This window comes from Eulemur rufifrons, chromosome 28 (genome assembly GCF_041146395.1).
Source record: "Eulemur rufifrons isolate Redbay chromosome 28, OSU_ERuf_1, whole genome shotgun sequence".
NCBI lineage: Eukaryota > Metazoa > Chordata > Mammalia > Primates > Lemuridae > Eulemur > Eulemur rufifrons.
Window position 1 is genome coordinate 71,672,612 of NC_091010.1, and position 21,691 is coordinate 71,694,302.

Here is a 21,691-nt window from a genome sequence, read left to right on the forward strand (position 1 = left end):
ATGTGTTTTAGGGAGACAGAATAGCATAACATACTACAGGTTTGGTAGTCATACCCATGGATTGAAACCAATTTGATTATGTCTGTGTGAACTTGGGTACCAGCAATTTAACTGTGTCTCTTCCCTTATTATAAAATTGTTATAACAACATTCCCCTCATGATGCTGTTGTGAAGACTAAATGGAAAATGTACACTGCCTAGTATGGAAGATGCTCAATGATGGACATCTTAAAAAAAAATGGTAGTGCCATAGGCACTGTTTGTGATAAAACCTAGCTTGCTAGAAACTGCTTGCAAAGTGGACTTGCAAAGTGATCTAATGTGCATAGTCAAATTAAAATGTATGTAAGTCAGATTCTCTTGCTATAAACCATAGTATCTAACTAAATTTTTTAAGTAGTATTTTTAATCCCACTTATGAGAATTAATGTGACAAGCTCTCAACAGAAATCCATTGAAAAATATTTGTATATCTTGCTTTTATGTTCATATGATAAATGCTTAAACTAAGAAAGAAGATCCTACATTCTTTAAATTATATTTTAAATTTACTTAACATACAAGCTGACCAAACCAGGAAAAAAAACAAAAAAAACAAAAAACCAACACTGAAAACTTTTAAATGGGTCTACCTTTCACTTAAATGCCCAGATAATATCTGGAGAACATAATATATGTTTGATATTTAATACAGGTCTATTTTTCAACAGAGTAGTGTAAAAAATTAACATAAGAAAGTTGCTTTTAGGCCAGGAGTGGTGGCTCATGCCTTAATCCTAGCACTCTGGGAGGCTGAGATGGGCAGATTGGTAGAGGTCAGGAGTTCAAGACCAGCCTGAGCAAGAGCGAGACCCTGGCTCTACTAAAAATAGAAAGAAATTAGCTGGACAACTAAAAATATATAGAAAAAATTAGCCGGTCATGGTGGCACATACCTGTAGTCCCAGCTACTCCGGAGGCTAAAGCAGCAGGTTTGCTTGACGCCAGGAATTTGAGGTTGCTGTGAGCTAGGCTGATGCCAGGGCACTCTAGCCAAAAAAAAAAAAAAAAAAAAAAGTAAGTTGATTTTAAAAACCCTCAGGTGATTAATACAGTAAAAAAGTTACAAATTAGAATAAATTTTAAATCATCAGTGCTAACACCTCACAAGTAATTTTAACTCAAATACAATGTATCTTATTTCAGCTTCTGTTCCACAGTACCCTGGACTTACTCTCTTCTGTTACACTTTATTGTGCTTCCTTCAGTAATTGCGTTACTCTGAACTATAAACTCTGCAATGGCAAGAACTCTCTTATCTTGTTCACCTCAGCACCTAGCAAGTGTATGGCACAAAGCAGAGTTTCAATAAATAACAATGTATTAATAAATGAAGTTAAGACATTAAAATTGCATATATTCTACTTGTACAAAAAATGCAATTTTAATGTGATTTTATGAAACAGATTTAATTATGAAGTAACTTGAACTATAAAAGCATTTATTTAAAATGAAACTAGCTTACCTACTATACTTATTATTCAGTTTAAAAAATAAAACTTTGTGTACAAGTTTTCAGCAACACACATTTTCCAACTAACATATAAGATAATGTGATCTGGAAATGTATCACTCTCATTTCTGAAGAACATACAGATAACAGTCTATGTGACTCCTTCAAAACTCTGATGCAACAGTATTCTATTACCTTCATCATTTCTCTTTTTGATTTTACATAAAGGTAGACAAACTTTTAGCCATTTATGGAGCAGTCTGGACAATTGCTGATGTTACCAACTGTAACTGAAATCTGCCACATACCCAGTGCAAATGCAACTTTACAATGATTTAACAGTGTGAATAAATTGCTTCAGTGTTTGCACATAAGGGTATTTCTATTGCTATCTGATCAAACACATTTAAAAGATCTTACCCTGCACCTTAATTGTGAAAATATATTCCAAGATGCTAAATTTCCCTTAAAAGAAACCTGAGTTAAAAATCAGAATACTACTCTGAAATAGAAAATATACAAAAAAGAAAGATTAACTAAATATCTAATTAGATTATTTGTTGAATTAAATATCTAATTTCCTAAGTTTCCCTCCTAAAGTATGTAATGGATTATACAAATACTAAGAAAACTCCAAATAATTTTTATGTTATAGACTATTTCTTTCCATTTGTAACTAATTTTGATATTAAAGCTCATATAGCATTTTCACAATACAAACTAAGTAACTTTTTATGAATTTCCTACAGAAAAAACATAACAGCAGGTACCTATGCACACCTAAGCTCTTTCTTTAAAGCAATACTTCATTTCTGTATATGTTTTAAAAATTAAAGTTAAGCCATGATTACTCAAAAAGACTATTTTATTGAGTATTTAGATTTAGAGTCTTATCTCTCTCCCATTATCTTCATTTCTATCATTTACCTCTTATTCCAGGGATTCTCAAACTTTCATGTGACACGGATCACATTCTCTCTCAAAACATCTGATTCCCCCACTTCTCTTCTGTGTGTGTTTTTCTGTTTGTCATGCAATGGGATGGGAGGAGGGGTGTGCTACAAGGAGGTGAACCTTCTATAACTTAAAGGAGGACTGCTATGCTTTTAAGATAATACGTAAGGGTTTTAAGTGAGATAATGTTTGTAAATAATTGCACAGTGGCTGATATACAGTAGACAGACAATACATGATATTAATACATATTATTGTAACTCATCTGTGTTATAAAATCGTAGACACCAAAACATTTCAAAAACCAAGACTACTGGGGGACAAAGCACTGACAACCTGCAGTGCAACCTCTGCACAGAGTCTCCGCGCCAAAGCAGATTCATACTTGTTTTGAAATGTGACAGTGGCACTGCAAGTAAGTAACTCAAAGTCAATACGTGAGAGATACAAGTAGACATTGAACTCAAATCAATTACTTTTTACTTCTTGTGAAAATTCCTAGTAAAAATGTTGGTAAGGGATTAAGGACAAGAATACTCCCTACACACCATGTATGACATGCGGTACTATGTATACACCGTTGTCTATGACACCAAGTATTTCGTATACACTGTATGAGACAACAGGTAGCGCTTGCATACACAGCGTGACAAGGGCAGTGTGTACACACAGTACATAGGGCGCCGTGTAAAACACCAGGTGCTGTGCAAACCCGCAAAGCACACACACACACACACACACACCCCGCAAGCGCCTCCACAGCTGGCTCTGAAGAAAAGCGCGAGGCAGGACAGAGCAAAGGAAAGTTCGCGGCCGGCCGCCCCCAAGGAGCCCCCTCGTCCCAGCGCGGCCCGGCAGCTTCTCCCCAGAGCTCCGCCGGGAGGAGGCGGCGGACCCCGCAGGACAGTCCCGGAGGCCCGCGAGGACCCGTTGAGGCAGCGGCGGCCTCGCTCCCGGGGTCGCCCGCAGCCCCCTGGACACGCACGGACCCCTGCCTGGCCTCGGCCCGACCCTGCGCCGCGGCTCCCACCGCCCACGGCGCCCGGAGCCCGCGAAGCGTCGTCTCCTCTCCGCCCTCCGCACCCCGGGGCCCGCGCTGCCGGCTGGCCCCACCGCGCAGGGCCGGAGGCCTGGCCGGGCGGGCGGCGCAGGGGCCCGGCGGGCGTGCTCACGCGACTGTGCAGCTTCCCGGCCCAAGCAGGCCCCGCGCCCCCGGGCTTTCCCCACCATTGTTCTCCGGCTCCGCCGCCGCCCCCGCCCCGCCCCCGCGCCCGGCCCTCCCGCCGGAGCCGCCTGTTCCCGCCGCCGGCGCCTTTGGGGCCTGAGCAGGGACGGGCGGGCGCCATGTTGGCGGCGCCGCCTCAGAGGACGCCGCGGGGACCCGCCGCCCGCGTTACTATGTGTCCTCGCCAGCCGGCTGTGGCCAGAAGCCGGAGCGGTGGCAGGAAGTTAGGTGCCGTCGCCAGGACAGTTGGCGTCCCCGCGGGCTGCTCCTCCCTGCCGCCCGGATAGGCTGTGCCCGCGGGAGCCCTGCACGCACTCCTACCTCCGCTCCCTCCCGGCTCCCGCGCCGCTGCCCACAGCCGCTTCAGCACGTTCCCGCGCAGCCGCAGGCGCCCTCTGTCCCCACACGCGCCAAGGCGGCAGCCGGCGTCCGCGGTCCTAGCGCCGCTGGTTCTGCAGGCAACAAAACCGGCCACCTGGTTTTAATATCTTTTTAATCTGTGGTCAAGAGGAATTGCAGACAGGTGCTACATTCCCATTCCGTGCATATGCAAACAGGACTGCAACAAGAACAGGACCAGCCGTTACCAATTTGGCAAGGTCACCCTAAATCTGCGTTCCAAGTAGGTTGTCTATCAAAGTCAGTCTGTATCTGACATCTAAGGGGAGCAGATCCCGTACACCTGTGGTTCAAGGAAGTATCAGCGATAAGCATACTTTTATAATGCTCACATATTTTCCCTCTTGTCCTTTCTCCTAGAAGTTTGGAAGGAAGACCTTTCAGCTAAAATGTCTTGCACTCGTTATCAGTGGGCATATGTAGCAGTCAAGTGAGGTCTGAAAATAGGCAAGTACAGTACAGTAAGTTATTTTGAGAGAGAGAGAGAGACCACATTCACATAACTTTTGTTATAGTATTTTGTTATAATTCTTCCATTTATTATTGTTGTAAATCTCTTATTATGCCTAATCTATGAATTAAACTTTATCATAAACATGTATGTGTAGGCAAAAATCATAGTATAAGTAAGGTTTGATAGTATCCTGGTTTCAGGCGTCCACAGGGGGCCTACCTGAGAATCATGGGAAAGACACTACGGGGCCCCACCTCCTCTTTCGCTGGGCATGGAGGCTCCACCTCCTCCCAGGATTGGCTCAGGATTCCCGGCTTCTCCCCCATAGGACGTGGCCATCCCATCTCCCCTCATGCAGGGCCTGGCAGCCCCGCCTGCTCTAACGGTGGAGGTGGAGCATTGGCTAAACCGCCCTCCCTCTGGGCAAGGGGCCCTGCCTCCTCTCAAAGAGGTTGTAGTGGCCCCACTTCCTCTAACAGTGGGTGGGAGGCAATGGCCCCTCCTCCACTCATGCAGGGCAGAGCAGCCACACCTGCTCTAAGCTGGATACAGGCCCCAACCTCCTCTCATGCATGGTGCCAGACTTCGTCCCAGGATTGCTCAGGAGTCCCGGCTCCTCCCACAGAGGGCGTGGCCATCCCATCGCCTCTCAACAGGGACCGGCAGCCCCGCCTGCTCTTACATTGGGGAGGGTGCATTGGCTAAATCTCTTGTCACTCTGGGCAAAGGGCCCCGCCTCCTCTCAAACAGGTCGCTGTGGCCCCACCCCCTCTAACAGTGGGTACAATGCAATGGCCCCTCCTCCTCTCATGCAGGGCACAGCAGCCACACCTGTTCTCACACTGGATTCGGGCCCCCAACTCCTCTCATAGGGTACAGGGCCAAACCTCCTCTTCTGCAGGGCATGGGGGCCCCACCTCCACCCAGGATTCCCTCAGGGGTCCAGGGTGCTGCCTCATAGGGCGTGGCCGTTCCACCTCCCCTCATGGATGTTGCGGTAGCCCCGCCTGCTCTAGCGGCGGGGAGTGCATGGGCTAAACCTCTTCTCACTCTGGACAAGGGGCCCTGCCTCCTCTCAAACAGGGCGCTGTGATCCCCACTTCCTCTACCAGCGTGGGGGACGCATTGGCCTGTCCTTCTCTCATGCAGGGCATGGCAGGCACACCCCTCTCATGCCGGATTCGGCCCCCACCTCCTCTTATCTGGGGTATGTAGCCCCACCTCCTCTTTCGTGGCACAAGGGGGCCCCACTTCCTTGCAGGATTGTCTTAGGAATCCTGACTCCTCCCCCATGGGGAGTGGCCATCCCACCTCCATTCATGAAGGGTGCAAAAGCCCCGCCTGCTCTAACGGTGCGGGGGATGCAGTGGCTAAACCTCCTGTCACTCTGGACAAGGGGCCCTGCCTCCTCTATAACAGGGCGTTGTGGCTCCACCTCCTCTAACAGTGGGTGGGACGGCTTGGCCCCTCCTCTTACGCAGGGCACAGCAGCCCCACCTCCTGTCACTGGGGATTCGGGACCCCACTTCCTCTCATATATGGTAGGGGACTCCACCTCCTCTTCTGTGGGCCATGGGGCCCCACTTCCTCCCACGATTGGCTGAGGAGTCCTGGCTCCTCCCCCATTGGGCGTGGCCATCCCACCTCCCCTCATGCAGGTCAAGACAGCCCTGCCTGCTCTAATAGCGGGGGCGAGGGGGGTGCCTTGGTTTAACCTCCTATCACTCTGGGCAAGGGGCCCCGCCTCCTCTCAAGCAAGGCGTTGTGACCCTGCCCCTTCTAACAGTGGGTGGGACGCGTTGGCCCCTGCTTCTCTCACGCAGGACACAGAGGGCCGCTTCCTGTCAAGCAGGGCGCAGGTGCGTCGCCTCCTCTCAGGCAAAGCATGGCAGCACCGCCTTCTCCGATGCGGGGCATGGGGCCCCTCCTCTTCTGTGGGGCGGGGGTGCATCGGCCCCTCCTCCCCTCACGCAGGACACAACCACCCAACCTCCTCTCACGCAGGGCACAGAGGGCCATCTCCTGTCAAGCACGGACCAGGTGTCCAGCCTCCTGTCATGCAGGGCATGGCGGCAGCGCCTCCTCCGATGCAGGGCACAGCAACCCTTCCTCCTCTCACGCAGGGCAGGGAGGGCTGCCTCATATCAACCAGTTCGCAGGTGCCGTGCCTCCTCTGATGCAGGGCACATGGCTCCCCCTCCTCTCACACATGATTCGGGTCCCCACATCCTCAGGCAAGGTACAGGGAACCACCTCCTCTCCCGTCGGGCATGGGGGCCCCAGTTCCTCCCAGGCATGGCTCAGGAGCCCCGGCTCCTGCCCCATAGGGCAGGGACATCACACCTCCCCCCATGCAGGACGCGGCAACCCCGCCTGCTCTAATGGTGTTCAGAGCGCATTGGCTAAACCTCCTCTCACTCGGGGCAAGGGTCCCTGTCTCCTCTCAAGCAGCGCGTTGTGTCCCCGCCTTTTCTAACAGTGGGTGGCATGCATTAGCCCCATCTCCCCTCATGCAGGGAACGGGTCCCCACTTCTCACGCAGGACATGGCAGTCCCAACAAGGCTTGTCTGTTCGTTGTCCAACATTCTCTAAATCCCAGGGGTGGGGACTGGCCTACAGAGCAGGGCTCATCTGTGGGCTGTGTAAGGTTCCCTAAGTCCCTGGAAGGGACTGGCCTACAGGGCAGGGCTCATCTCTGGGCAACAACAGGTTCCCTAAATCCCTTGGGGTCTGGCCTACAGACCAGGGCTCAACTGTTGGGATGTCCCAGATTCCCTAAATCCCTGGGGGGGGGAGGCTAGAGGCCTCCAGAACAGGGTTCATCTGTGGGATGTCCCAGGTTCCCTAAATGCCAGGGGGCCTGGCCAACGGAATAGGGCCATCTGTATGCTGTCCCAGGTTCCCTAAATCCTTTGGGGGACTGGCCTACAGACCAGGTCTCATCTGATGGCTGTCCCACATTTCCTAAATTCCAGCGGGGGGGGACTGGGCAACAAAGCAGGGCTCATCTGAGCGCTGTCCCAGGTTCCCTAAGTCCCTGGAAGGGACTGGTCTACAGACCAGAGCTAATCTCTGGGCAGCCCCAGGTTCCCAAAATCCCTGGGGGCCTGGCCTACAACCAGGGATCCTCTGTGGGCTGTCCCAGGTTCCCTAAATCACTGGGGAGGACAGGCCTACAGACCAGGGTTATTTGTGCGCTGTCCCAGGTTGTCTAAATTCAAGGGGGGGACAGGCCTACAGGCCAGGGCTCAGGAGTGGCCTGCCCCAGCTTGCACAAACCCCTTGAGGACTGATTTACACACCAGGGTTCACCTGTGGGCTGGCCCAGCTCCCTAAATCCCTGGGGCAGACTGGCCTAAAGACCAGGGCTCGTCTGTGGAATGTCCAAGGTTCCCTAAATCCCTGGGGGGACTGGCCCACAGACCAGAGCTGTCCCAGGTTCCCTAAATCACTGAGGGCACAGGCCAACAGACCAGGGCTCATCTGTGGGATGTACCAGGTTCCCTGAATGCCTTGGGTACTGGCATACGCACCAGGGCTTACCTCTGGGATGTCCCAGGTTCCCTAAATCCCTGGAGAGACTGGCGTACAGACCAGGGCTAATCCTTGGGATGTCCCAGGTCTTTAAATACCTGGGGGGACTGATCTACAGACCAGGGATGATCTGGGGCCTGTCCCAGGTTACCTAAATCCCTGTTGGGGAGTGGCCTAAAAACCAGGGCTCCTCTGTGGGCTGTCCCAGGTCCCACAAGTCGCTGAGGGGACTGGCCTACAGCCCAGGGCTCATCTGTGGGATGCCCCAGATTCCCTAAACATCTGGGGAGGACAGGCCTATAAGCCAGGGCTTATTTGTGGGACGTCCCAGGTTCCATAAATCACGGGGGAGGGGGCAGGGGGAATGACACAGACACAAAGGCTCAACTGTGGGATGTCCCAAGTTGCCCAAATACCTTGGGGACTAATTTACAGACCAGGGCTCACCTGTGGGCTGCCCAGGGCCCAAACTCCCTGGGGAAGACTAGGCTACATACCAGGACTCACCTGAGGGATGTCCCAGGTTCCCTAAATTTCCTGGGGGACTACCGTACAGACTACAGTTATTCCAGGTCCCCACAATCCCTGGGGGCCTGGCCTACGACCAGGGCACCTCTGTGGGATGTCCCAGGTTCCCTAAATCCCTGGGGGTGACTTGTCTACACACCAAAGCTTCTCTGTCGGGTGGCCCAGGTTGCTGAAATCACTGTGGGACTGTCTACAGACCAGGGCTCCTCTGTGGGCTGTCCCAGGTTCCCTAAATCCCTGGGAGGACTGGTCTACACCCCAGGGTTCATCTGTAGGCTGTCCCAGTTTCCCTAAATCCCTAGGGGTACCTGTGCACAAACCAGGGCTCATCTCTAGGCTGTCCGAGGTTCCCTAAATCCCTGGGGGGGGGGGCCAGACTAAAGACCAGGGTTCATCTGTGGGCTGTCCCAGGTTCCCTAAATCCCTGGGGGGACTGGACTGCAGACCAGAGCTCATCTGTGGGATGTATCAGGGTTCCTAAATCACCCTGGCAGAACTGGCCCACGGAATGGGGCTCATGTGTGGGATGTCCCAGGTTGCCTAAATACCTGGGGTGCCTGGGCTACAGACCACAGATCTTCTGGGGACTCTCCCAGGAGTCCCAATGTGTGGGAGACTGTGACAGCCACTTAGGTTACCTTAATGCATGTCTTTCTTCCTTTTCTGGCAGAGATCAGGATCTCGCTGGGCAGGGCATCTAAGAAGGCTTTTTCTCCCTGGCTCCTGCACATCCCAGGGTCGGGACAGGACTAAGTGATAAGCAGAGGGCCGCTGGAATTCCTGGACTGACCTGGAAGGGAGGAGCAGCCGTTACCCGTCTCTTCCTTGTGATCAGGTGTGGAGCCTGTGTGTGATGGCCGGAGCCCCTGCTGCTGCTGTGGGCCAGGAGGCGGTTCCAGCGGGAGCTGTGGGAGGCAGGAGGAAGGCGGCAGGACACCGGGGTTGGCTCTCCCTGCCCACACAGGGTACCTCAGTCATTTCTGGACACATAGAGGCTCCTGTCTTCCACCCTAAAGTCTCACTCCTCTGAGCTCCCCTGAGCTCGTGCGTCGGGAATGTGGCTACATCTACCCTATGTTCTGTACTGAGGGAGGTGAGTTGCGTTCAAAACCTCCAAAACTGGAGGTAGAAGGGCTCCTTTCCTGTTTTGTAGGGAAGGGTCTTCCCCAAACTTCACTTGAATTCACAAGAGCAACCTGCACCCAGCCCCAGGCCCGTGCCAACCTCACACAGTCCTGTGTCGCTACAGGCGGCCTGGACAGGGGAGCGGCCCAGGATGCGCAAGGCAGCACACCCCATGGTTGAGAGGGGGACCCCCTCCTCCTGGTCACTCCCTGACAGACACCAGCAACTGTGCCTGTGCAGACTCTGCACCAAGGTCACAGGTCACAGGGAGTCCTCACAGACTCCACCAACTGTCACTGCTCAGAGTCCCGGCCAGGGTCACAGGTCCTCCTGACAGAAGCAACTGCACCTGCTCAGAGTCCACGCCCAGGTCACAGGTCGTCCGAAATTCAAATTCCAACGACAATGACACACCGCCTCACACACACTAGAAAGGCTACAGTTAAAAAAAATGGAAGCCCTGATTTGGGGTTAACGGTGACGAGCTGGGAGCGTGTGGCTGCTGCAAAACACACGGTGAAACACACGGGAGGACTTACCGTGAAGCAGCAGACCTCACACGGCAAGGACGCCGGAGACTCTGAAGGCGGGAGACAGAGGACCTTGCGCGGCGACGCCACGTTCCCGGGAAGGACGAAATTGCTGTAAGGAAACTGTGTTCATGAGCAACCACCTGAACGCCCTGCCGGTGACACAGAGAGGACGGCGACCTCCCTCACAGAGGCTGAGCCAGACCCACGTCCAGCTCAGAGGCTGCTACCCCATTGGGGCGGAGAGGCCACCGCGTGGACGTCACACCCGTGGCCACCACGTCCTGGGCGCGGGGGACCTCGGTGGGGTGGGGAGTGCGGGTGCCCCGTTTCCACACGTCCCCACGGAGCCCCTCCCGGGTCTCTGAGGCCCGGCCGCCCCTCAGCAGGCGGCTGCGCACGGGAAGGCGGTGCCCGCGGGGCTCGGACGGGAAGGTCGCACTCACCCTCGGGGCCTCGCGTCTGAGGACAGACGAGGAGGTCGCGGTCGCTTCGGGTCTGAGGCCAGGCCGGCGGGCGGCATGGTTGCAGCGCCTGCGGGGCGACGCTAAGGTGGCGGCACCGCGTCCTCTCACGCCGCGGGCAAAGCCGCCGTGGGACATGAAGGGCGCTGCGCCCTCTGGTGGCCCGCGCCGGCACTGCAGCCCTCGCTGCTCACCGGGGCGGGGACGGCGGCGCCAGGGAGCCCTCCTGGCCTTGCCGGAGAGCCAGTGACACTCCCAGTTCAGCGTCTTGGGAGCCAGGATCTGGAAATGGAAAGTCAGATGGGCTCACTGTCCTGTGTCTTTCAGAAAAACGGAGAGGCCCCTGGGAGGGGCCTGTGCTGAAATGGCCCCACCTAAGAGGGGTCTCACCTGGGGGGGTCACCTTTAAGGGTCTCATCAGAAAGGAGCCTCGTGTAAAAGGGGCCTCAGCTGGGATCACCTGTGTAGTATGGCCATCTTGAAACATATTAAGTCTTCAGTCGATGAACGTGAAGTGTCTTGATATTTGTTTAGATTTTCTTTAGCTTTTTTCAATAATGTTTTGGAATTTTCCACGTACAGGTCTTGTACCTTTGTTAATTTTTTTCCTGAGTGGGTTACTTTTGTTGATATAATTCAAATGGAATTTTTGTTTTAATTTTATTTCCACGTTCTTGATTACCAGAGTACAGGAATAAAATGGATTTCTGTGTACTGAAATGTTGTTCTGTTACTTATCTGTTTTTGTTTGCTGGTTCAAATAATTTTTTTGAATTCTTTGGGATTTTCTATATTTAAGGTGATGTGATTTGGAATCTGTGAATAGATTTACTTTCCTTTCACGTATGGATACCTTTTATTTCCCGTTCTTCTTTAATTGTTCTGTATAGAACTTTCAGTGCAATCTTATTTTTTTCTTTCAAAATACTAATTAAGGTGGTACAAGTATTTTTGTTACATGGCTACCTTGTGTCGTGCTGAAGTCCAAGGTGTTGGTGTGTCCGTCATCAGAATATAGTGTTCATGTGGGCAAGTTTTTATCCTACACCCACTGTCCATTCCTCCCCTTTCTAGGTTTTCATGTCCTTTATATTGCCATGTGCCTCTGTGTATCCATGTAGTAGCTCCCACTTATTTGTGAGAACGTATGGTGTTTGGTTTTCCATTCCCGAGGTAGTTCACTTAGGGTAATGGTCTCCAGTTGCCCCCACATTGCTGCAAATGACATTATTTCATTCCCTTTTGTTTTTAGAGACAGGGTCTCCCTCTGGTGGCAGGGATAGAGTTCAGTGGCATGATCATAGCTCACTCCAACCTCACACTCTGGGCTCAAGTGGTCCTCCTGTCTCAGCCTCCTGAGTAGCTGGGACTACAGGTATGTCCCACCATGCCTGGCTAATTTTTTTATTTTTTTAGAGACTGGGTCTCGCTCTTGCTCAGGCTGGTATTTCATTCCTTTTTATGGCTGAGTAGTACACCATGATATTTATACATATATGTGTCTACACACACACACACAAACACACACACAGATATTTTCCCCTTATCAATTGAATGGCACTTAGGTTGATTCCACATCTTTGCAATTGTGAAGTGTGCTGTGCTAAACATTCGAGTGCAGGTGTCTTTTGGATAAAATGACTTCATTTTCTTTGAGTAGTTACCCAGGAGTGGGATTGCTGGATTGAATGGTAGGTCTACATTTCTTTCTTTGAGGATTGCCCATAATGTTTTCCATAGAGGTTCTACTAGTTTGCAGACCCAGCAGAGTATCGGTGCTCCTTTCTCTATGCTTCTGTGGCAGTATCTGTTGTTTTTTGTCTTTTTAATAATGGCTATTCTGATTAGGGTGAGATGGTATCTTATTGTAGTTTTAATTTTCATTTCTCTGTGATTAATGATGTTTAGCAGTTTTTCATGTTTTTTGGCAATTTGTCTATCTTCTTCTCAGAAACTTCTATTCTGGTCTTTTGCCCACTTTTTGATGAAGGTGTTATTCTTTTCTTGCTGATTTGTTTGGGTCTTTGCATATTCTGGATATCATCTTTTGTCAGGTGCATAGTTGCAAATATTTTGTCATATTCTGTAGGTTATGTATTCACTGTGTTATTTCCTTTGCTGTGCAGAAGTTTTCTAATTTAATTAAGTCCCATTGATTTATCTTTGTTGTTGCTATGTTTGTCTTTGGGGTGTTAGTCATAAATTTTTTGACTTGGCTGATGCCTAAAATGTTTTTCCTACTTTTCTTCTAGAATTTTTATGGTTTCATGCTTTTCATTTAAGTCTTCAATCCATCTTGAATTGATTTTTGTATTTAGTGAGAGAGCAATCCTGTTTCTTTCTTCTTCATATGAATATCCAATTTTTCCAGCACTATTAATTGAATAGGGCTTCCTTTCCTCAGTGTATGTTTTCTGCTTTGTCAAAAATCAGTTGGTGCTAGGTAAATGGTTTTATGTCTGGGTTCTCTATTTTGTTCCCTTGGATTAGTCACAGTTTTTTACACCAGGACCATGGTGTTTTGGTTACTACAGCCTTGAAGTATAATTTGACGTCAGGTAATGTCATACCTCCAGATTTGTTGTTCAGTATACTGTTGCATGCAGAGGTGAAAGTGAGCATGTTTGCTTTGTCCCTGATCTTAGTGGCAAAACCTGTGGTTAGGGGTTAGGGTTTTCAGAGTTAGGGTTGCTGTAAGAGTTGGGATTGGGTCCTGTTAATAATTTAGTATCTTATGGTCACAAGGATTCTGTTTTGTTAGTCTTATGATCTCTGGGGTTTTTTGTTTGTTTTTTTTTTAAACAGAGATACTTGTGAATTGTATCTAAACTCCTGGAACTCAGTTGTAAGGTTTCTCTGAGGTTTGCTTGGCTAAGAGGGGTCCATTCAGTTGGCATGGGGCTTAGGGTTTTATTTTAATTTACATTAGCATGCTTTCACTAGTATAATTTAGTAATGCTTTCTTTATATATGCATGGGAGGAAACAGCCAGGAAAAATGAGTAAATCTCCAAGAGGTGGCTCTGAGTTCAGGCTTACATACTACCTTCAAGTGAAACAAAGAAAGAATGGGTGTGGTGGGGGTCAGCAGTGGGGAGCTAACCAGGAAAAGCAAGGTAAGGAAGAGCAAGCATTGTTGTTCAGACTTAAGTGGTGCCTTCGGCATTGCTAAGAATCCCTCATGATTTAGTCATCCTTCTCTTGTTGGTATGAGAGGGAGACACGTTTACAAATGGAAGTAGGTCTCCTTCACAGACGTAAATTTCCCTGACAAAAAGGTAACTTCTGGCCTGTTTTCAGAGCTTCTCCTGTGTCTGCGGTGTCTCAAAATAATCAGCTCAAAATAATCCTTATGCTGGGCTGGGCAGGGTGGCTCATGCCTATGATCCCAACATTTTGGGAGGCCGAGGCAGGAGGCTCCCTGGACCCAAGAGTTTCAAGACTAGCCGGGGCAATATAACAAGGACCCATCTGTACACACACATATGAAAATATTTGGCAGTGGTGGCTCATGCCTGTAGTCCCAGCTACTTGGGAGGCTGAGGATCACTCCAACCTGGAAGTTAAAGGTGGCAGTGATCTGTGTTCGTGCCACTGCACTCCCGCCTGCGATGACCGGCGCCTTGCCCTCGACCAGCCGGTGCACCTCGCAGACCGCCTCCCGGGCGCTCCTGTCTTTGAACCACTTCTTGCGGAGCTCCTCCAGCGCCTCCTGGAACTGCTCCAAGGTGATGGTCTGGCAGGACTTCCCCTGCGGGGCGGTGGCGGCTTAAGGCAGGGCCTGGAAGCTGACAGGGGGCAGAGGAGAGGAGACGGGGACAGGAGGGGAACAGCCCCCAGCTAAGTCCAAAGCCAGCTGCAGCGCCCGAGAGGGAGGCCGGCCCCGGGGCAAGGGGAGGGCCTTGGGCTCACTGAGGCACCTGCACTTGGGCCCCGGCTGCTCGGGGCTCTCGAGACCCCTGGTGGTCACAGTGAGGCCTGGGGACAGTGAATGGAAAGACTACAGCAGTCTGGAGTCGGGAAGGGAGGCTCCCTACTGTCCTTGGTGGGAGGAAGTGGCCGGCATCCCTGAAGAACTCACCTCCCAGTGCTGCGTCCCCGAGCCCAGCGCTTCCCGGGTCCCCAGGGCCCCAGTGAACAGGCCCAGTGGACAAAGGCCGTTCAGAGGCTGTGGGCGCCCCGGGCGGCACCAAGCTCCCCACACCGGGCGTTCTCAGCTCTTCTGTCCGAGTCCAGCTGAGCGCAGTGGCCCTGGGGCGATTGTTCGTGTTTCCGTCACAGCAGGGCACTCCTCCGCCTCTCCTCGGGACACTCCAGGTGAGTGGCCACTGGTCGTGGCTACGGCCGCTGCCCCAGACAGGGAGAGCTTCCCAGGGCGGCACCAAGCGGCAATGGCTGTCTGTGCCTCCCCCGCACACCCAGCAGCAGCCACAGCACTGTCCCCACAATCTGTGGGCACAGGCCACCCAGGGGCCAGTCACGGCCGGGCTGCTGAGCTCTAGCCCATCCCAGGCGCCCAGCCTCAGGCTGCTCGCTGGCCCAGAAGGTCGCTGGGACGGGGTCTCTGACTCCACTGAGGCCCCAGCCCCGCGAGGGTGCCGGCTGTGCCTGCCCTTCGTTCGGGCAACCTGGAGGCTGGAAGGGATGAAGCCCCGCAGGTCTTCTTCACTGTTCCCGAGGAAGTGAGAGGAGAAGGGCGGAGCTGGTGTCCCGAGCAGGTGTCCCCAGACGTCTGCACACTCCCAAGGACAGCCCTTGCCAGGGAGCACACCCCGGGACCCCACTGCTCGCCAGAACCAGGTGTGGCCTCAGACCCGCTTGGAGACCAGGGGTGGGCAGTGGACGGGACAGGACAGGCGGGAGAGGGAATTCCAGGCAAGGAGCCTTCCAGGAAGGGAAACTGAGGAAGGCAGGCAGGCAGGGCCTGCGGCAGGGGCGGCTGGTGGCCATCTTCCACCCCCAGCCCCTCGGAAGGAGATATGGATGCGCAGGGCTTCCCTGGCCCACAGAGGCCTCCCGGCACCCAGCTGCTTAGTGCCCTCAGTCCCCAGGAACCGCACTTGGGGCTGAGAACAGGCTCATGTCAGGGGTGACCGCTGGAGCCACATGCACCCAGACCTAAGGTGAGAAAGCGAGGACAGCTGCTCCTTCTCAGGTTGGGGGGGCCGAGAGGAGACCCTGCCAGGTCACATGGCAATGCCCTGTCCCTGCGTGGGAGCATCAGGATGGGAAGGTGGAATGTTCCAGCACTCGAGTCACCCACCAAGGTTGTCCTCACTGGCCTGTTATCCAGCCCACGGATGCCCGGGCACCGGGGACGCCCAGGAGCACCAGTTACATCATTGGCAGCCACAGAGATGGGACGGAGCAGCAAGAGAGCGCTAAGACCTGTCTGCAGGTGGCACCGTGGCCCCGGGCCCACGCTCGAGACCCACAAAGGCAGCAGTGGATGATTGGATGCTAAACCGGAGAAGAGGTGAGGGGTGCTGGCGTCCAACAGGCCGTGCCGCCTGCGAGGACCAGCACTGACACCTCGGGAACCTGGGGGCAGCATGGCCACCACAGCGGCCGGGCCTCAGCTTCCTCTCAGCCCCTCTGGGGTCGCTTCTGCAGCCACCGCCCAGACTGACCCTAACTCTTGCTGTTCTGAGAAGTCTCCTCCAGAGCGCAGGTAAGGCACAGAGCAGCAGAGCGCGAGTGGGTGGGGTCACACCGGGCCAGTCCTGTGACTCAGTTTCTTTTTACATCCGTTGTGGCTGGCTGGGCTTTCTTTGTGGCCCACGGAGCCCTGGGCACTTGCCTTCTGGAAGTTAGTACTGACAATATAAACCAGGTAGTGAAAAGATCAACCCAGTTGTGTTCCTTTTACCATTTTAGTCAAAAGGTGACTCAGTGGTCCGTTTTTCAAAACGAGTACAAATGCTCTTGACATAAATCCAGTGATTTTATCAATAGAATCACAGCTAGAGGTGGCCTCGGCTTCAGGAGCAGAATTATTCCAGGACAAGCAGGCAGACAGTCGCCGTCCAGGGAGCTAAGCGAGTCCCCTGCCCAGAGGAGAACCAGGCCGGCCATGCAGCGCCAGCAGATGCCTGGCACCGCTCCCAGACAGGGCCCCGGTGTCACCCCAGGAGCCAGCCAGCTCACGAAGACCAGTCCTGACTGTCTGCGAACGGAATTGATTTTAGATGGCAGGTGTGTCATTTCCTAGCAGGCAGTCAGCTCAGCCTGCACTTAGAAAATCACCTAAAATAGTGGCATAGGGCCTTGCTCAGCTAGGAAAATTAGATCCTGGTTTGGGAATTAGTGGCCCTTCACCAGCCATGGCCACCTGACCAGTGCGCCCTTTGACCCTGCTCTGGGCTCTTGGTCCATTGACAAGACCTGGACAACTTTCACGGATTTACCTTCCAGTTTTTAAGGACCGATTCGCCATTAGTGAACGAACTTCTTCACAGAAGTTGTGTTTGGAAAACCGGGTGGCTTAAACAACAGGAGCTTCCTGTCTTCCGGCCAGCAGGCCAGACGTCCAGGGCCATGTACCCCCTGGAGGCTCCAGGGAAGGACCCTTCCTTGTCTCCATCGTCTGGTGGCTCCCTGAATCCTGGGCTTGTGGCCGCCAGCTCCTCCTCTGCTCTGTCCTCATGGGGCCTCCTCCTGGGGTGTCTGTTAAAAGGACACTTGTCACTGGATTTAGGGGCCCCCATCTCAAGATCATTAACTTAATTACTTCTACAAAGAACCTATTTTAAAATAAGTTCCTATTCTGAGGTTCCTGTGGACGCGAATTTGGGGGGCGCTATCACACCAGCTCTACCAGTGGCATGAGCAGTTGCCAGGGGTGTTCACTGGAGGGCCAGGTCCCCAATTGCCCTGCTCAGCTCCCTGCCCAGGGTCCCTGTGCACAGCTGGGAGCTCAGAGGTCCCCGCAGGAGGCCGGCTCTCGAGGGTGCCCATTCCCCTGCCCTCTGCTCACACCTGAGCTGGCTGGGCCGGGCCCACTCCCTGCCTGTCAGGTTCTGGACTCTGTGGCTGGCCTTGCACCTCCTGAGAGAGACAGAGACAAGAGAGTGAGAGAGGCAGAGACAGAGAGAGAAGAGAGCAGGGGAGACAAAGAGGCGGAGATGGACACACACGCAGAGGGGGGAGGGGGCAAGTAGGAGGTGTGGCCACCTGGGTGGCACAGCGACACCACATGACATCTTGAGAATGCCACCTGCCCTGGAGCTCCGTGGATGGAACGGACTCAGTTTTACTAAAGGATGGTCACAGAGGCCCACTCTCCTTCCCAACCATGTGAACCTGATAGAAAGTCCCAGGGCCTTCCTGAACCAGCGGGATCTACACAGCCAGGTGTGGGGCTGGCTCTGGTGGGACCAAGCCTCCCAGGGAAGCCCAGAGAGGGGAGCTGGGGGACCTGTGTCCACACCTGTCCTACCCCTCCGCCCTCTGCAGCAGTGGGGTGGGGAGGGGGCAGCTCTCCCTCCTGGAAGCCTCTCTGGCTGACCAGGCCCTGGGCTACTGCTTTGGGCCAGGAGGGTGTCAGGACGCTGACTTGGCAGTGGGGTGGGGTGTGGCTGTGGGGTGCAGGAGTCTCAGGGACACAGGGCTCCTGGGCAGCTCCCTGTGCCCAATCCACAGGTATGGGACTTAGTAGGGGCTAAGGGGCTCCTGCCCAACCCCCGGGCCCTGGAGGCCCCTCTCTGTCCCTCCTGCATGGTCCGACTCCTCCCTCAGCGTTCACCCCCTCCCCTGCTGGGGGGGCTCCGGAGTTTGGAGTTTCATTCCAGGTGGCCTGGGGCTGCTGGCAGTGGGTGGTCGGTCATGCTCGGCCACAGCAACTCCTGGATGTCTGTTCAGCCTCTCCCTGGAGAGGCAGCACCATTCTCCCCCTCCCCCTCCGCAGAGCCAAGGCAGGACCAGCCCATCGGACACCACCCGGCCCACAGCATACCTGGCCCCTGGCCCTGGGGTTTGGCTGCCCGCAGCCTCGGGCCTGCTGAGCCCCTCCTGGGGACCTGGCCCAGGGCAGGCTCTGTCCTCAAGCGGCAGTGCCAGGGCCCTCTCACTGGAGCCACGTGGGGCTCGAGCAGCCGGATGCCAGAACAGGGGCCTCTCGACCTGGTTCCTGTTTGGGGCACAGAACCACCCAGCTCAGCGCCTCGCCTGCCTGGTCCCAGCCCTGCCTGTTCCTGGGCCTCCCCAATGTGCCCCATCATTTTGTTTGGAGTGGGCAGCTGCTGGGGTTCAGGATGCTGAGGGAATATGGCAGCGATCAAAGCTCCTGCTTGTGAGCACCTTGCGAAGCACCTTAAAATCCACCAGGGACACAAAACCCAAACTCAGGAGACACTCGAGACACATGTGGGGGCCTCTGACCCTGGCAGGCGGGGACTTAGTGGGAATTGGCTGGCCGCAGGGCAGACGGCTGACCCTCGACATCGGAAGGCGCCGAGTACATGCAGTAGGCACAGCAGGCCAACAGCCCCCCACGTGCCCGGGGCTGCGAGCTGGCCTGATGCCTGCCAGCCTCAAGATGCCCAGGCCCCTGGAGAGGAAGCTACCTATGCTAGAGCACCGGCCTGGCCAAGCAGGGTCCTGACGGGAAGCAGCAGAGGTGTTGGGGAGCAAGGGGAAGTGGTCCCTGGGATGTTCCAAAGTCCAGCCAAGGACACCGGGAGGAAGCAGTGGGGAGCTGTGCGGGTTGCAAGCAGGGTGCCACATGGCAGAGGAAGCTGGCACAGCTGGAAGCTTTCAAGCTGCATCGCAAAGGCCACCAGCAGGGGTCCCAGTGGGGACTCAGGGTCTCTGGCCTTGAGCAAGGATTCTCAGCCGGGGTGCGGTGGCTCCCCAGTGTCCTAGGTGGCCAGAGGATGGGCCCTTTGATGAGCAGGAGCTGGGCAGCCTCTGCTGGCGACCATGCAGCCCACTGCAGAGCGAGAGAGATCCGTGCCCTCGGGGCTCCAGTAGCTCCTGTGGGGCCCGGCCAAGGATGATCTGCAGCCTGAGCGGGAGGTCTGGGGAGGGTGCAGGGCGGGGCTGGGTGGGCCCGAGGGTGTGGACAGCTGGGGGAAAGTCTGTGGGACCCCTGCGTGCCGGGAACATAAGTTCTCTAAAAAGGATTCTGGAGGAAAGAGACTCATTCCAGAGACCCCTCCTTCCGTGTCATAGGGCAGCCATTCCAGAGAGCACAGGGAAGGCTCAGGTTACACAGAGGAAGTTAACACCCAGGCTCCAGTCAGGTTCATTATACAAATGAGGATTCACTGGCTTGGTCTGATAGACTAGTGCAGCTGAGTCCTGATTGGTCAATACAGATAAGTCTGATTGGTCAATGCAGCTGAGTCTGATTGGTCATGGTGGCTTACTTGTAATTGCTCAATGCAGCTGAGTCTGATTGGTTAGTGTGGCTGAGTCCTGATTAGTCAATGAGCTGTGTCAGATTGGACAGTGAGCCTGAGTCCTGATTGGCCAGTGCAGCTGAGTTGATTGGTCAGTGAGGCTGAGTTCTGATTGGTCAGTTCACCTGAGTCTGATTGGTCAGTGTGGCTGAATCCTGATTGATCAATGTGGCTGAAGCTGATTGGTCAGTGGAGCTGAGTCCTGATTGGTCAGTCTGGCTGAATCTGATTGGACAATTTAGCTGAGTCCTGATTGGTCAATTTGGCAGAGTCTGCTCCATCAGTGTAGCTGAGTCTGATTGGTCAGTGCGGCTGAATTCTGATTGTTCAGTGCAGCTGAATCTGATTGCTCAGTGTGGCTGAGTCCTGATTATTTAGTGTGGCTGAATCTGATAGGTCAGTGTCGTTGAGTCCCGACTAGTCAGTGTTGATGAATCTGATTGGTGAGTGCAGCTGAGTCCTGATTGGTCAACATGGCTGTGTTTCATTGCTCAATGCGGCTGAATCCTGATTAGTCAGTTTGGCTGAATCTGATTGGTCAGTGCTGCTGAGTCCTGATTGGTCAACGTGGCTGAGTCTGATTGCTGAATGCGGCTGTGTCCAATTAGTCAGTGTGGCTGAATCTTATTGGTCAGTGTGGCTGACTCCTGACTAGTCAGTGTGGCTGAATCTGATTGGTGAGTGCAGCTCAACCTGATGAGTCAGTATGGCTGAATCTGATTGGTCAATGTGGCTGACTCCTGACTAGTCAGTGTGGCTGAATCTGATTGGTGAGTGCGGCTCAACCTGATGAGTCAGTGTGGCTGAATCTGATTGGTCAGTGTGCTTGAGTCCTGAATAGTGAGTGTGGCTGAATCTGATTGGTGAGTGCGAGTGAGCCCTGATTGATTAACGTGGCTGAGTCTGATTGCTCAATGCGACTGAATCTGATTGGTCAGTGTGGCTGAATCTGATTGGTAAGTGTGGCTGAGTCCTGACGAGTCAGTGTGGCTGAATCTGATTGGTCAGTGCTGCTGAGTCCTGATTGGTCAACGTTGCTGCGTCTGAATGCTCAATGCGGCTGCGTCTGATTAGCCAGTGTGGCTGAACCTGATTGGTCAGTGTGGCTGAGTCCTGATTAGCCAGTGTGGCTGAATCTGATTGGTCAGTGTGGCTGAGTCCTGAATAGTAGGTGTGGCTGAATCTGATTGGTGAGTGCGGGTGAGTCTTGATTGGTCAACGTGGCTGAGTCTGATTGCTCAATGCGGCTGCGTCTGATTATTTAGTGTGGCTGGATCTGATTGGTCAGTGTGGCTGAGTCCTGACTACTCAGTGTGGCTGTATCTGATTGGTCAGTGCCGCTGACTCCTCATTGGTCAACAAGACTGCGTCTGAATGCTCAATGCGGCTGCGTCTGATTAGTCAGTGTGGCTGAAGCTGATAGGTCAGTGCTGCTGAGTCCTCATTGGTCAACGTGCCTGAGTCTGAATGCTGAATGCAGCTGCGAGTAATAAGTCACTGTCGCTGAATCTCATAGGTCAGTGTTGCTGATTCCTGAGAAGTCAGTGTGGCTGAATTTGATTCGTCAGTCTGCTGAGTCCTCAT

General features: G+C 53.4%; 1 long non-coding RNA gene and 1 pseudogene across 1 annotated transcript in view; both read right to left on the minus strand.

Moving 5' to 3' along the window:
* LOC138376254 (uncharacterized) overlaps positions 1–1,025 on the minus strand; it is a 79,973-nt gene extending 78,948 nt beyond the window's left edge. The window contains exon 1 of the long non-coding RNA XR_011231656.1: positions 937–1,025. This is a non-coding gene — a long non-coding RNA (uncharacterized lncRNA). The remainder of the gene's footprint in view (positions 1–936) is intronic.
* Positions 1–21,691, minus strand: part of LOC138376170 (programmed cell death protein 1-like) — a 221,197-nt pseudogene that overhangs the window by 186,797 nt on the left and 12,709 nt on the right.